Source organism: Rousettus aegyptiacus, unplaced genomic scaffold (assembly GCF_014176215.1).
Source record: "Rousettus aegyptiacus isolate mRouAeg1 unplaced genomic scaffold, mRouAeg1.p scaffold_m13_p_2, whole genome shotgun sequence".
NCBI lineage: Eukaryota > Metazoa > Chordata > Mammalia > Chiroptera > Pteropodidae > Rousettus > Rousettus aegyptiacus.
The window spans coordinates 148140191-148157869 of NW_023416295.1; the positions used below are offsets into that span (position 1 = coordinate 148140191).

Here is a 17679-nt window from a genome sequence, read left to right on the forward strand (position 1 = left end):
CCTACCTCCCTGGGGGACGCATTTGCGCCACCGGCCTTGTGACTCTGCAGGGCGAGGGCCTCCACCTCCGGGAGCCCGCGGGGCCGAAGCGGGAGGTGCCCAGCGTCTCTTGAAGCTGCGAAACCAGCGCTGCGGGGGCTGCCGTCCCCTTCCAGGTCTTGCAGAAGCCCACCCAAAAGAAGTGGGGTAAAACCCAGGATGCCATGGAAGCCCGGGTGGTCCCGGAGAAGAAGCCGACCCGGGCCCTTGTGGATCCCCGCACGCCCCGTCCTGGCCTCCGCAGACCCCCAGCTCTGTGACTTCCGGGGGAGCTTCCTAAATGAGGAAGCGCAACTCATCGAGAAGACAGTGGCTACCTGTCTAACTCCGCCTGCTGGGCGGCCCCCATGCTGGGCCCTGCCAGGAGCTCCTGGAAAGCCTCCCTCTCAAGCAGTACTAGGAGCCTCCGAAGCCCATGGGCTTTTGAGGGGCCCCTCTGCATCCCCCTGGTGACAGGGCTTCTGCCTGACCCTCTCCCTGCCTGCAGTCACTAGTCAGTTCTTTAACCACTATGGAGCCCTCGCCTGAGCCCTGGGCCACATGGAAACAATAAAGCTTATAGCAGCCAAAAAAAAAAAAATCGAGCCTGCAAACTATTTGGTTCAAGAAGTTTCTTTCGACACACTATATACTTTAAAATCCACTAATTCCAGCAAATTCGGTGACTTGGTGACCCTATTTAAACCTTTCTTTGCCCTCAGTCAGAGAATGCACCAGACTCAGTTAGGATCAATCCCCTCAAGTCTTAAAATCCCTCAAAATGCAGGTCAGCTTCACAGATAAGGAGGAAGGCCTTGGTTACCCTGGAATTGGAAAGAGAATTCTTGGAACTTATTTCCTAGCAGAGATCCCATCCACCTCCCCTTCCATAGAATACAGGAGAAAATGGCATCGGGAGCTCAATGGTGTCATACTGAAAGAAAGGCCTGAAGCCAAAAGAACCAGTTGATGTCCTTCTTAATAAAGAAAAACAAAAGAGCTTTCCGAATAGTCCATAAAACTGGACAACATATCTGCTTTAAGAGCCCCTGTGGAATGTTCGTAATTCCATTAATACTTTTACTGGTGAAACTAGTGTCTGATTCCCATGATTAACAACAATGAATGATTACCTTGAAGTTGATTCAAGGCCCTGAACAAACAAGAAAATAAGATCAAATAAGTATTTGCAGCACTTATGACATGTAAAAAGAGAATTTGAGAACATGCTTAAAAATAAAATTCATTACTATACACAGCTCTAGGAAGACTTGACAGAATTTATAGCTCTCTATGACTATTTCGCACAGCTAGTTCAGCTTAGACTTTAGGAGATCTTGTTCTGTAGGCATATAAAAGGTGTGGTAAATTTCAGAAAACGGCCTCAAATTCTTCCCCTCCAATCAAAAGGTAGAGTCCGTGTATTCACTCCTGAATCTGAGTAGGTTAGGTGACTTGCTTTAGCCAATGTAACGCAAGCAGAAGCTTAAAGAGTGCTTTCACGATCCAGTTTGTCCTGTGCTGCTCTTGCAGTTCTGCCACCATGCAAGCAAACCTGGACTATTTTGCTGGAGGATAACAGACGTGCAACCCAGTCACCTCAGAGAGACAGCTAATTTTATAATGAATTTCCAAAGCTCAAACTAAATATTTTGTGTTTCAACTATCATTTTCTAGGCTGCTGGGGGAAAAAAAGGAAAAAAGAAAAAGAAAAAAAAGAAAGCTCTTTGTCTTGCTAAAAGGAATACGATATTGACTCTGGTGACATACATACAAAAAATAGGATCTTAAATTTATTTTTTATTATTGAATTTGTTTTCATTAAACAGTATATTAGTCTCCTAGGGCTTGCATAACAAAATACCACTGACTGGGAGGCTTGAACAACAGAAGTTGATTTTCTCACAGTGTTGGAGGCTAGAAGTCCAAGATCAAGGTGCTGTCGGGATTAGTTTTTGTGAGGTCTTTCTCTCTGGCACAAGCTGCCTTCTCACTGCGCCCTCGTGAGGCCTGGCCTCTGTGCACAGGTGCAGAAAGGGAGCAATCTCTGCCATCTCTTCCTTTCCTCGCATCACACCGATCCTATCAAATTAGTGCCCCAAACTTTCTGACCTCATTTAACCTTAATTACCTACAGAAAGGCTTTTTCTTCAAGAACAGTCACATTGGAGATTATGACTTCAAGTTATGAATTTTGGGGAACATAATTCAGACCAGAACAGTAATTTTTTAATTTCAATAATAATTATTTATAAAAATATTTACTGGTAATTTTCCATGTAGCCTAATTTATACTAAGTGGTTTATGCATATTATCTCATTTGATATTCACAGCAACCATCAAAGATAGGTATTCCCATTAAAGATGAGATAACAGAGACTTAAAAAAGTTAAGACACTTGCCCGAAGAGGCACAAATGGTAAGCGATAGAGTTGGTTGTAATTCAGGTCTGCCTGACTCTGGAATCCAAGATCTCAACTATTATGCTCCCCTGCTTCCATTTTGAACTGTTTTCATACACATTATTTAGATTGAAATATTAAAAAGAACAATAATTTCCTAGAGAAATAAAACACAAATATGTGTGAATGATTATGTAGATAAGCAGAATCAGCAAATCATGCTGAAAAAGCCTGAATTCTTATTCAACCTAATCCAAATTCTTCAGTCTAGGATTCTGTCTTCCAAAATTCTCCCGACCCTACAATTCTAGTCATATTTCATTACACTTCACTGTCATCACCTCCACCACTATCTCCCCCAGAAAGGTCTCCTGCATTTCAGTAACAGATCCCCCTTCTCACTGCGTTCAGTTTTCTCTCTTCTGCTTTGTCTGCCTGGAATGCCTCTCTCCCCCTCTTCATGTTAGTCCAAATCCAGGGACACCTTTTCCAGGAAGCCTGTCCGATCTGCTTTCTCCCTCAGACTCTTCAGATTTTTGAACGTGTGGTACAATCAATCTTCCTTATTTTCTATTTTCTTATGTATTTCTGGATCACCCATTAGATTTTGAATTCGGGGGGCGCTGGGAGCGGAATTAGCAGTATGTATATCTGGAAGTCATTTAACCTTCTAAGCTTCAGTTTCCTCCTCTGTAAAATGGAGATAATAACACTTCTGATAAAATGCAGCCTCAGGCTGAAATTCAGATTAAGAGTGTGGCTGTTACTATGCTCAGACAGAGAAAGACAAATATCATATGATTTCACTTATACACGGAATCTAAAAAACAAAATAAACGAACAAACAAAATGAAAACAGATTCATAGATACAGAAAACAAACTGCTGACTGCCAGATGGGAGGAGGGTTAAGGGGCCCTGTGGAACGGTGAAAGGGATCGAGAAGTAGAAATTGGTAGTTACAAAATGGTCACAGGGATGTGAAGTACGGCATAGGGAATACAGTCAATAATATAGTAATAACTGTGTATAGTGCCAGGTGGGGACTAGACTAAGAGGAGGAATCACTTCGTAAATTATATAAATGTCTAACCATTATGCTGTACACCTGAAAGTAATATAAAATAGCATTGGATGTCAACTCTAATTGAAAAATGAAATCTTTTAAAAAAGAATGTGGCTGTAAGATTCTTTGTTAAACCTCAGAAATATTTAAGTCGATGCCTCGGAGATCTCAGATGGACCATAGAACTACTAAGAATCTTAACAGCATTACTCTCACCACACTCTGTCTCAGCACAAGTACGAGGGAATTTGTGTGGTTTTCATCTAAATGAGCAAATCATAACTTGATACACAAGTTCTGTAGAAGCACAAGTTATGTAGGAAGTGTGTAGGAAGCTTACAAAGTTTTTTAAAGTTTGGACTAAATAGTCAAATGCAGTTCTAAATACAAAGAAGCTTCTAGGCAGAAATTAAGCTGAGAATGTTAGATGCAGGCACACACCATTTCTTATGGACAAGGAAGTGTGACTCAGAAGGTGTATTCAGAATCCAGAAGGCAGAATCTCTTCCATCATTATACACTGGATACCTGAGTAACTTGTCTTTTTTTACAGGGCTCTGCTCCTAAGGAACCATACCCAAGAATCTCAGCCACACTCTGTCTTAGCTCAGCTTCTATAACAAAATACCATAAATTAAGTGGCTTATCAACAACCAAAATTTATTTCTCACAATTCCAAAGAATGGAACTCTGAGATTATGATGCCAACACAGTCAGATTCTGGTGAAAGCCCTCTTCTGGGTTGCAGCCAGCTGACCTCTCATTGTATCCTCTCACAAGGCAGAAAAAAGAAAGAGCTAGCTCTCTGGCTTCTTCTTAGAGAGGCACGAATCCCATTCTTGAGGGCTCCACCTTATGACTTAATTATTCACCTCTAAATACCAACACACTGGAAATTAGATTTATAAATAGGAATTTGGGGGGCACGGATTCAGTCCATAACACACCTGAGCCTAACTGTATAAAGAAATACTAAAATCCGAGCCCATGCTGGATTAAGATGAAACTTTTGAGGGATGGCTGACTGTATTCTGTTTGTGAGAGGGACGTGAATTTTTGTTCCAGAGGTTTGATTGTGGTAGATAGTTTCAGATATGGCCATCATCAATTCCTTCCCTCTCTGTGTGCATATGCCATATCTCAAGAGGTAGAGTTAATTTCCCCTTCCCTTGAATCTAGGCTAATCCTGTGCCTGTTTTCAACTGTAGGGTATAGCAGAGGTGATGTTTGGAAACTTAAAGCCTAAGCCTTAAAAGAACTGACTAATCATACTTTCTTCCTCTTGAAACACAGGAACCATGAAGCCAAAACCATGTGGAAAGGCCAGGTTAAAGAGAATCAAAGTCAACCAACCCAGCTGAGCTCCAGGCCAACAGCTACCACAATGAAAAAGGAATCTTAGATATTCTAGACTATTTGAATCTTTAGATGCCTATAGCCTAAATCAACATTACGTGGAGCAGAAGAATCCCCAAATGATCCTAGTCAAGCCAAAGAATCATGAGCGATAATAAAACACTTGTTTTTATAAGCCTCTAAGTTTTGAGGGGGTTCGTTATGCAGCAATAAATAACTAAACTAATTCTCAGGATGACAAGGAATATGAACATAGTATTTGATAATGTTAAAAATTAAGTTAGTTCATATGAGTGGAAACACTGTAAAGATCATCTATTTTAAACCAATATGTTCTTCACTCCAGGACAGAAAATGTAGGCTTTACAGTGAGTTCATGAAAAGACAATTCTAGAACCCATCTCTCCTACCTTACTCATCTGTTGAGACCTTAAAGCAAAATCATTAAACAGACCTATGTTCTCAAAATCACAGTCACATTTCAGAATTACCCTTGAACGTGATATTAAATGCTGTTTTATTGTTCTGGAAAAAAGCAGGGTAGCGATTTTTTAGAAATCAATGTAAAGTTTCTGAGAGGACATTTCTGTGACAATGTGATGTGTATGAAGCAATATTTGATAAATTTATTCAGATGAAAGATTTAGAGAATGTCTCTCTTCATATAAAACTTCAGAAGAGAAAAGGTTTATTGAAGAGAAAAAAATGTTCATCAAAAAATTTTTTCTATAAAGAACAGGAAAGATCTGGCTGTTGTTCATAGTCATTTTTCAGGTGGCAAGGAGATCTGGAGACCATATGTTGCTATTCAAGGTGAGGAGAATGCTCATGAAGAGTGAAGTCTTAAAACGGCTACACTTTAAATGGCAATTCAAACTAAAGCTACCTAAAACGTGGTCTCTAGGAAATCAGTCATTCTCTTACCCTTTGAAGGACCATGAAACAGGCACTCTCTTTCTCAAAAATCTTTATGATTAATTTTCAAGCATCTGTTCACCTTTGATTTCTTTGAAAACTATGCCATTCTTTGTGAGTGTAAACCGTAGAATTTGTAGTCCTTTCAACTGAACTGTTGTCTTTTAAAATGAATATATTTTAAAAGTTTTGGCAGAAAAACATTTGGCAACAAAAGTTTGATATTATATTACATGTCGAACAAATGAGACACAATAGGGGGATATGTGACCTTTTCACTGTCATACCATTGCAAATTCTTAAAGAAACTTGACTAAATTCAATATTTTCCATTAAAATGACACCATGTGTCATATTACGTAGGTATTCAACAGACTTGCTCAGTGTTACCAGCCAAAATATCAAAATCTAGGAGAAAAATAAAATGTTTAAAAGGGTGATATATCTATTTTTTAGTAAATATGTTACCATTATTTGTACTATAGAAAGAGACTACAAGCTTTGAACAAATTGCATGTTTAGACGTGGCTCCTTGCCAAGAAGTAAGTATTTGGTATTAATTGCTAATTTAAGCCAAAATTAAGTTTCAATTCATCACTTAAAGTGGTCTTCAAAGACCACCTCCTTCATTCTTCACAGGTCTTCATGAGTTCTGCTTTAAATTTTGTATTTTTCTTTGTTTCTATATCTTAGAATCTCTTTTCATGTGAAATCTTCTTATATATCCCTCTCTGTCCCTTTTCTCTTCATAAAAATTATTTAAGCTTATAACCAGGACTTTGTGCCTTTACAGTACATCACACCATTTTTATCACAATGAAAGGGGGTATGGTTTCAACTATAATGATGGGAAGTTTAATTGTGATTTCTCTCAACAAAACATGAGAATACTGAGTCACTAACAAAGAAGATATTTAGGCACAGAACACTAAATCTTCCAAATCAGCATTCTTATGAATTAAAAGATTAATCTGATGTTTGAAAGAACTTTTCTCTGAAGTATGCATAAATTAAACAAAAGGGGAAGGAATTAAATAAAATCATTTTAGGTTTTATTGAAACAATTTTGACAGCTATTTAACTATCATGTCTATTGACATTATAATATCTATTGGTTCTTCTCAGGAAGAAAATATCTTCTTCAATTTATCTTTTTAAAAATACACATCAGTATCAAAGTAACAAATCTTTTTGATGATAGTTTTATTATTAAAATTTATTTCAAAAAGTATACTAATAACCAATTCTAGTAAGTCCTATCGCTTACATTTTTATAATCTTTTCAAAATGTAGATGTTTTCACATAAACTTGATCTTTATTGATAAAAAATTATCTTTTAAATTTTTTACTTAAAATTCATACACACATGGTCTTTATAACTATCATTTCTAATCATTATAAAATAGTCCACTAAGTTAGCAGAATATAAATTGCTTAATTTCCCCTCTTTTTGACACATCTTTTATTTCTATAGTAAATAGAGAGGTTAAGATAATCACTCTAAAAATAGTGTATTCTTTGGAATTATTTTAATAGAAAAATTTTCAGGATTATGATAACTGGGGAAAAGATGTCTAAAATTTCTGTGGCACAGAATTTATTGCCAAATTGCTTTTTTGAAGTGATTAAACCAATTTAAGGTGGCTCGAAGAAACAGTGATTGGCCAGTTTCTCCAAAGTCTGATCAATGCTGAATTTTCAAATGTTTAAATATATGTTTATATCACACTTAGTTTGCTTTCCTTTTACCAATTTTTAAATGTTAGATTAATATTCTATATTATTGTAGGCATTTTTTTCTGTACTACCATACCACAGTCTATTTTTCTTTTGAGGCTATAATACTTTCCTTAAACATATTTTTTTAATAAATGTTTTTGATATTAGGCTTTACTTAATTTTTATCATATATGTTTGCCACTTTGTTTTTTTTTTTACTTCCATTGCACAAAAGTTTTATCTGTGCATCCTAAAAGGAAAGAGAATCTCATGTTAGGCTAAGCACAGCACTTTTAATTTTTAAAGAATTTTCCTTAAGTACTTAACACTCTATTTAATGGGTGGCCATTTAATCAACTGTTTTACTTAACCTAGTTCTCACCAGGCAATTCTTTCAACTATATTAGAGAAGTATCCTCGAGTTTTTGTCCCGTGAAAAACTTCCTATGTGCAAGACAAACTGTATGTAATAGTGAAATGGAAAACAGAAAGAAAACACATATCTTTTCACTGTATCTCTTATGTATCTTTTGTTTTATTACATACATCGATTTTTTCTATTGCTTATTTTTTCTGTACATCATTCTGAATATCTACTAATTCTCTCTTCAACTGTGACTTATTTGCTATTAAATCCATCTATGAAGTTTTTAACTTTAGGTTTTTTACTTCTAAAATGTCTATTTTGGTTTTTTTTATATTCTCAGCTTTCTGTTAAAGTTTTTCGTCTTGTTTTTTAAATTTCTTTTAAATATAATTTGCACAATGATTTTTAAATATGTGTATTAACTCCATTAAATGAATCCTCTATGAGTCCATTGCTATTTTCTATTGTTTCTCTTCATTTCAGTCACGTTGTCTTGCCTCTAAAAGGAAAAGGAATCTCATATTAGGATAAACACGCCACTTCATTGTGTGTCTGTCACAGTTATTTGTCATTGAGTACCTGACATTATAATGAAAAATACCATAAAAATTATTTGAAGCTCAGAATATTCTATTCCACCGAAAGGATTTTCTATTTTCCTCAGGCATAAGACTAATAGTTAATACCTAATCACATTATTCTAATCAGGAATTGAGATTATTAAAAACTGGGCTCCATTCTCTATGAGAATTGTTGCATTTCTGATTTAACCTTTATCTTATGGTGTAGCTTTTTATGGTTCTAACTCGAAGTTTGGGAGGAGTTCACCCAAATTCCCTCTTAGTGAGCTTGGACTCTAACTTTTGTCCCATAAACCTCACAAGACTGTCAAATCTCTGCTTAGCCTCTCAACTGTCCCTTTTGGGATTTATTCACCTTTTCTTGTGAAAACCACTCCCCAATGCTAGGCTCAGCTCTCTAAATTTCCTTCTAGATCTTGGTCTCATAATTCTTTACTGCCTCATTAGCTCTCCATTGCTTTCAAGCCTACTTTGTTTATGTTTTGACAGATTCTCTAGCTTGTCTTAATAAAATAGTTTATGTGGAATTACTGAAAGCAGTATCACCAATCTTTTCTTCATGATCCTAACTTATTTATTCAATATATTTTATGTTTGATTTTGTTATAGTTTCAGTACTGTAATTTTTCATCTTTCACTTCCAAAAATATGCTTAATGTTGTGCATGAACGTAAGGACTTTTTAATCTTCATCTTTTTTTTTCTCAAGATTCTGTATGTTTTCTTCTGTCTCATCAGCAATGAGCTTTATACATTCCTCATTTCACATTGTAAATCCTCTATTTTCAGTGAGAGGAGAGGGAAAGGAGATCTGAGCTCTTGTTAATTTTTAGTCCTTTCAAACTGCAAGTTTTTATTGATTAGGACATGCATTTTTAACATTCTTGCTTTAAATGTATCTTGCTGATTTATTATGTGGTCAAAAATGGATGTATTCCATGATTTTGTCTTGGTAGAATACACAGCTTTAATTTTTTCCTCACTTCTATCTTTATGTACTTTTACTTAAGTAAAAGAGGACACAGAGCCATCATTTTTGCAAGTTGTTTAGTGCGAATTAAATACACAGGCGGACTTCCCGTTTGCTCCCCAGTAAAACAAGCCAAGGAAAGACCAAGAAAGGAAGTGTCCCCTCCTCAGCTGTGTCAAAAGGTGATTGTGTCAACCTTGGGGAGTTTAGAATCGGGACCTGGATGAGAGAAAAGGAGAATACGTTGAGAAAGAGCCTTGTCTGTACTAAAATTATTTAAACTGAAGCTGACTTAAAAATGACAAGATTGGACTCAGGAAAATGAAAAATATGAAACTGACCAGACCAAGCTGAATACCATTAGGCTGGCTGAGTGCTCAGGCTGGTCAGAAATCAGTCATTCTAGATTTTAACTGTCTTAAATGTCACTCAAAACACCAACTTGAACACACTGGAAACCATCACTGTGTTAAGTTCTACTCAGGTTTCTTCACATCTATGCAGGTCTTGAACTGCAGCTTTTGCAGCCATCTCTAGTGTATACTGCATAGGTAGTAATTCTGCACCAGCCTTTTTGTTGTTGTTAATTCAGACTTGCACATGGCCTCTCCTATTAAAAAAAAAAAAAAAAAACACACACACATTATACAGGGGAGTAGACTTACCCTAGAATATATTAACCCAATTCATCAAATGCCAGATGAGGCCCGGATGCTTCTGCTCAGTGCTTGTTCTTGTCAGAAAGTCACAGAAAGCTGTGCAGTAAACAAGTAACATATGTCATAATAATTATTTAAGCTTTTAAGGCTTATGGTAAGTTTTGGATACTTTTGTTTAGATTTTTTAAAAAATTTCTGGTGAGATGAAGTAATTATCTTTAAAAGTAGAAATGAATCATTGCTTTAAAATTGAATTTAATGAGAAAATATAATAAGTAAGATAAAACTGCCTCACACTGAAAAGTGCCAACTTGGCACTAAGTGGTTTTCAAATAATGGTCAACCACATCACTGCAGCAATGATATATGAAATGAAAGCAACTGCCTATAAGTTTCACATGAAATCTTCTGAAGGCAAGAAAGTATGATGAGAACTATCTGTCACCCAATTGCATTTTAATGTGACAAAAACGGCTCAACTTCTATTTCATGTAGTGAAATCTTACAGTCTTTACTTCTGCTAAATTACATGATTTTGAAACAAAGCACAAAAGTTCCAAAAGGAGCTCAGATGCTCCTGCCTGATAGAACTCCTTAGTGTCATCAGCAAAAATTTTATGTCGACAGAAGTTAAACCTGACAATGATAGCTCCTTAACGGGACTAAAGTTAGAAATGAAGTAAAGACAAATTCTATCAGCAAGAGCTTATTAAAGTTGAGGCTGTGTTAAATAAGCAAACTTTTACAAAAACATAATTACCCTTCTTTTCTGCTGGCACTTACGGTGAGACAAGTGCTAGTCACTTAGCATCTTCAGGTCAAGGAAACTAAGTACCAGGTGTGCCCTGAGGTATTGAGACAACCAAAAATGCCCCCATATGTTTCCAAATATCCTGGAGGGCCTATACTATGCTGGTTAGCATCACTGATCGAACCCCAAAATACACATTCAAAATACATATCTGGTGAATTCCTTTAAAGCTCAGGTTTTATGATTCAGCTGAATGAAAATGTGGATTTGTTGATCTCTCTGTTTTGCTTGTTTTCCCACAGAATCACACAATGATCACAAGGAAAATTTATTAGATAAAACAAAACTGGAGAAAAAAAACGAAGTTTTTAGATAAGATTATAATGTGCCATTGAGTAACTTGGCAAAAATACAGCCGTATCTATTCTGATGATGTGACGAGAGCTGCTCAGATGAAAGCAGTTGCTGACATATGCTTGAGGTCTCTGTGCTTATGCTAAATAGTTGTCTATAAAGCATTGTGAAAGAAGTTGGATAAAGTCATAAAAATTGTCAAATGTATTAAGGCGTACTTTTAAAGTGGAGACTTTCAGAGTTATTTTAATGATAAGGGTGGTAAATTCCAGAATGTATGTTTTCGCATTGAAATTTTTAGTAGTTTTAAGACAAGGTTCTGAAACAGATAATTCAAATAAAATATATAAAAAAATTTTGTTTTAAAAACTCCATTAATTAAACATCTCTCAAATGTAACTTAGTTGTTTGAGCTGGAGTGTCGACATACTATTTTTAACCAGCTGAATGGGCTCATTTTGGCAGTTCATGACCTCCACACTGCTGCTCACAAAAATAGAGAAAGTGTCAGCAACAGAATTGAAATCCGGTTTAGACTCAAAATACAAAATAACACGATTTTTACTCCTTTGAAATTTTGAGGGAATGTCAGATCAAGTATGCCATTAACAAGACATTTTTAAATGGAACCACTGAAAAACTCAGGGTATTATGACATTTAAAAATACAAAGTCAGTCAAATACAATGGTGATTTAAGTTTCTTCAGGAGTGTTTTTTAGGGTATTCTCAATATTATCACATTGATACATCCTCCTATTACGGCTCTATCAGACCTCAGGATCGGTTAAACTGAGGAAATTGTGATTGAGATTGCAAGGTGACATGTTTAAAATTTTTTCAATTATAATTTTAAAATTTTTAATTATGTGGACCAGGAGTTCTCTTTATATTAAGCTAGGAAACAAAATGCAGAAATAAATTAGATACTGATGTTAATGGAACACTGCAATTGTTACCTTTAACTGTTACTGTAGAATTACATCCTCCAAAATATGTTGCAATTCTTACACCCAGTACCTTATTTTAAAAACAAGTTTTTGAGTCTACGGACATGCCACCCTGAACAAGCCCAATCCTATCTGATCTTGGAAGCTAAGCAGGGTCAGGCCTGATTAGTGCTTGGATGGGAGACCACCTAGGAAGACCAGGTGCTGTAGGCATCAAAAATAAAAAATAAGGAATTGTAAGCTGACAAGGTCCTTGCAATCTGTGAGCTCAACCAAATAAATAAATAAATAAATAAATAAATAAATAAATAAATAAATAAATAAAATAGGGTCTTTGCAGACATAATCAAGTTAAGATGAAATCATACTTGAGTCAGATGGGCCCTAGGCCAGGCCAAATGACTGGTGTTCTTATAAAAAGCAAAAACAGAGACACAAAGAGATCACACTGTGTGAAGACAGAGTCTACACACAAGCACAGAGGGAAGACGGCCATGAGAAAATGAGGCAGAGATTGGAGAGGTGTTGCTACAAGCCAAGGAATTCCTGGAGCTACCAGAAGCAGGAAGAGGTAAGAAGTATTCTCCACTAGAACTTTGCTGGCAGCATGGCTTGGCGACACCTTGATTTTGGACTCCTAGCCTCCAGCACAGTGAAAGAATAAATTTCTGTTGTATAAAGCCACCAGTCTGTGGTCAATGGCTACAGCAGAGCTCTGGGAAACTAACACAACTCCCATTTCAATTGTTTAAGTACACCCAAATGGCCTCTGTTCTCATTGCCTAACTTTTTAATAAAGGTTATAATTCAGCATTCATAAATTAATAAAATACTATATATATAGATTTCATAGGAAAATGCTGCAGTGAAAAAAATCATAAAAAAAAAGAAACTTTAAATTCACTGCCTCATTTCAGCCACATCATGTGCTGAGCAGCTCACTAAGGGGTAGAGGGAGAGAAAATGACTTGCCCAAGGTGACAAAGCAAATCTGCAGAAGATACTGAGTTAGGACATCTACATCTCTTGATTTCTAATCCAAAATATGTTCCTGACCCTCTGGAATGAAGCTTGTTCCCCAGGGTTGGAAACCAAGAGGGATTTGAAAACGATAGCCTTTTCAGTATAAGAATAAATAGCATGTTTCCGCACAATGCTCTCAAGAGATTGCCTTTCATATTTAAGTAAATATACATTCTTTACCCAAGAGAGGTCTAGGATTTGTCATAAATCTAAATTCAATTCTCATTTATTTGGGTAGAGAGAACTAAATTCTGTCTTTTATGACAGCAAAAACAAACTTCAAACGTAATTGTGTTCTATTGAATCAGAAAAAGAAAAAAAGAGGGATTTATGATGGCTACCACTCCCAATATGAACGAAATAATTATTTTTTCACCCTAGGATATGACTTATTTAAAAGAAATTTAAAAGTAGTAATGTTCTCATGTTTCCTATCACACTTGTGTTGCTGAGGGAAATAACTTTCAGGGGTTATTTAGGTCATTATTCAGGATGATAGAAGCTTCAGTATTGTGTTTTGACCGCTCTCCAGAAGTTTGATCCAGTTTAATTTCTTGGCTGCGGTCTTGCCTTTGTTGAATTCTCTCCAAAGGTTGAGGTCAAAGGGGTCTCACTAACAACAGGCAACAAGTCTCTCCAAAAGGAGAAAAGCCTCAAATTGGGAAAAGAATGCAGAGGCAGAGATGCCTTTTTTATTTCCACAAATCATCAGTGGTATGGAAGGTCAAGCAAGCACCGCTGAGATGGAAACAGTGTGTTTCCATTTTAAAGAGGAATGTTAGCAGGATGGGAAAAACTTGCAAATATGAAGATGGGTGGAGTTTTACCAAGGCTCAGGGATTGAAGGCTCAGAGTTCCTAAGCTTCAGCAGAGTCAACATATCCTAAGCAAAACCTTATACTTGTATATAGTTAAGCAAAAGATACAGGGCCAAGTGTGAAAAAGGAAAAAAAGTTCAGTCTTCGGTTATAGGGAAGGTATAAAATAAAAACAGAATCCTCTAAAGGTGCTTGTTTCCCTCATTGTTAAATTGTCTACCCTTGCGGTTCTGAACTTGAACATTACCCTAAGAGACACTAGTTGTTGACCCCCCTCCACCCCAGAAATACTTCCACCTCATTTTTTTAAACATGCTGTGTCTCTAGGCAGATCTAGAATTTGCCACAAATCTAAAAATCATCAGCACTACCTGGAAGCTATCCCAATTAGCCAGAGAAGCAGCCTTTGCACACCATTTCGCTATACAAAAGTAGAGCTGAGGCTCTGTTTTTAGACAGGCTTTGCGAACTCCATATGAGAGGCTGAGGATGACTGCCATGAACAGTTTTAGATTATTTCATTCTTCCTTCAAGCTTGCCACCAGATTTGTTTAAAAAAAAATTCCATCTCACGTGAGCGATTTCTTGGCACAAGGAACTTTTCCTTTCATGTTATATTGAGTGTGTGTGCCACATTTCTTCAAAAGGCAAGTTTTCCTCTCACAAACAGAAAGCAAGTTCATGGCAATCCTACACAAAGCTGTGTTTCGGTATCCCAATTCCCTAGCTTTAGAAAAGCTTGAATTATATTTACCTCAAGCATCCTCATGCTTCTCCCGAACTAGTCAATATTTTGGAATGGTACTTTTTATGTTTATTTTTATTTATTTATTCTTTTGACTAATAAGGAAACAATCTTTTTGACTTCTCAGTGCTAAAATCATAAATGGTCTTTCTTGCGGCAATGGAAAATATGACTATGACACTGAAAACTACGTTAACGGCCCAGCACACACGCGTCCCAATACTCTGGAGTAGAAATCAAAGGCGCTTCATTGCGTCAGTTGCCGGCCCCTGGAATCTCTCTTTCCAAACAAACAAGAAGGTGGAGGCTTGGGCAGCACCTCAGGCATCATTCTGCTGACTGGAAGCAAGTTGCTTTGTGATTCATAAGAAAAATTGTTATCGTGCCCCATTTCTCAGAGAAGCACGCAAGGCTGTATTCTTCTTTTATTTGTCCCCTAATGATATGCTCTGAGATCCAGAGAAATCGGTGGCCAGCTCATAGCCAGCCCGGAAGACACATCCCTCGTCTTCCTGCTTTTCACCTGAAATCATCATTGGGCTTTTGAAGTCAAACGAAAGATTTGATGCAAAGCACTGAGAAATACAGCTCTCCAGGAATTTTTCAGGCTCAGTGTTTTGAAATTAATTTTATTCCTCCACAAAAAGAATGTGAGACAAATGAGTATGTTATTCCATTTATTTTATCTAATATGAACAGAGAAGAGTTAACGTTTTCACTTAGGAATTTCTGCTTTCTCCTATCTGCATCCTTCTTCCACGTGAAGCCTTAGCCCATAACATAAGTAACCAGATCATGTTTATTTTTCTTTATATATTCCAAAAATATGCTTTATGATTATCAAGGATTTCAGAGTAGAAAGTTAGGGGACTCATCAGATGAGACTGACCTCCAATCGTATCTCACTGATATACTTGTTGAGTTATCATGGGCATGCTATCCAAACTCCAGTGACTTCTCTGTAAACTGGAACTAATACCACCTTCCTTTCAAGGTTGTAAGAATTAAACGTTTTGGGTCAGTAAATCTGGGATTCTTCATTTCTAATGAGCTGCCAGGTCATACTGACTGACACTTTGACTAAGTTCTTATATAATAAGATTATCGAAGAACAGACTAGCTCTTTAGATACTCACACAATACCAAAATATATTCTATCCAACTAAAAACTGAAAACCAGTTAGACACAACTGGTTTTTCTTACCCCAGCAACTAATGGATTCTCAGCATTATTACTATCTTTGCTTAAGTGACCAAGGAATTGAGCTCCCATTACCTCATCAGTGAACTTACCCCACTCAGTGAGCTAAGAATCAAATTGCAACCCATGCTTCTTAACAAGAGCTGGGTCACGCCTATGCCCAGCTTTGTCTTAAAGTCAGAAAATATGTGCTATTTTTTGTGGTAACTAGAAATTGAGTTTTGAATGTCTCTATAACAAAAGCCAAGAATGCACATGAAAATAACATTTATTTGCAACTCCAATTTAGTTTGTTTTGCATATAATAGATGTCAGCCAACATAAGCACCAGAAGAGAGACTAAAGAAGATGAGAGAAATAAGGTCCCTGGCTCCATGGAACTTACAGTCCAGTGAAGAAGACATGTTGACACAGATAGACACAAATATGATCAGACCCTAAACTAAAACAGAAGAACCTAACAGAGATAGAGCGGTACCAAGGAAGGCTGCTCTAAAGAAGTGATGCTCAAACCACGGTCAGAAGGGTGAATGTTCAAGGCTGGGTATCCAGGAGGAAAGGGGCGGAGAGCGCTCCAGTCACAAAGAACAGCATGCTTAAAGACACGGAAGCCGAAGAGGGCAGGGAGTGCTGGAGGAAGAGAAATAAGTCCAATATGGCTTCTCTCTACCAACTAAATATTCACATAGGGAAGACAAAAGGAGTAGAGAAGCAAGAATTCCCACAAAACCCATATAACATGATCTGTCAAGATTTTTAATGAGCTTTTATTTATAAGCTCATTAGCTTTGCATGGCACATGGTAAATGCTATAAAAGTCAGCACTATAAAAGTGCAAGTAGATAAATATAGATAGATAGATGATATAGATAGATAGATAGATAGATAGATAGATAGATAGATAGATAGATAGATAGACAGACAGACAGACAGGCAGACCTAAATACATAAATACATTGCTGGCAGGCTTCCTTCTGCCAGGTCACTTGAGATCATCTGGCAAAAAAACATGAGAGAGAGCCTCTCTACCCAAAGATAGAGGAAAAAATAAATGACCATAATCTGGTTTCACTACAAGGCTGGAAATTAATGAATAGGTTATATATTTGGGAATGGGACTTTTTTCTTAATTAGAGAAGAAGAGAGAGTAATTAATCATTGAAAAATAATACTTCAAAATCAAAATGGTTTGCAAAGCATTGTTTGCAAAGCATTTTATCTTTTGACTCCCATAGGTTTTAATTATAAAAAGGGAAGTAGAAATGAATTTGCTTCATGATATTCAGTAATAAGACTTAATGTCTCATTTTTTTTTTATATAAATCAGTTTAATTAGGTTTGGGCTCCAGCCTACCCTCACCTAGTAGGGTTAATAAAAAATTCAGTGCAATATGGTTTTGAAGAAAAGGGGTTCTCCCTCCTGTTATTGGGGGAAGGTCTTCTCCATCCAAGATCATACAAGAATTCTGGGAGATTACAGAGTACTTGGAAAATGAGGGGAGGGGTTTTAGTCTGTCGTGGTTGTCGTGATTCTCCTTGTTTCTTCCACACCTGAAGATGCTGACAACCACTGGTCACCCTCACTTCAGGGGTACGTTGAGATGCAATTCCAGCTGCCCTCTCCTCTTACCTCAGGCTCAACTTGAGAGATATTCAGTAACACTGTCAAAACCAGGGCCCTCAATATCCAGGCTCCACAGGCCTCCTGCAGTTGACCCCGTACACGCAGTCAGGGATGCTTCATCACTCTTCCCAACATCAAAAGAGTTTCTACTTGAATCATCCT

General features: G+C 36.9%; 1 pseudogene; it reads left to right on the top strand.

Annotated features, from left to right (window-relative positions):
* Positions 1–12200: 12200 nt before the first annotated feature.
* LOC118614585 lies at positions 12201–12319 on the top strand (annotated as a pseudogene).
* Positions 12320–17679: the final 5360 nt, after the last annotated feature.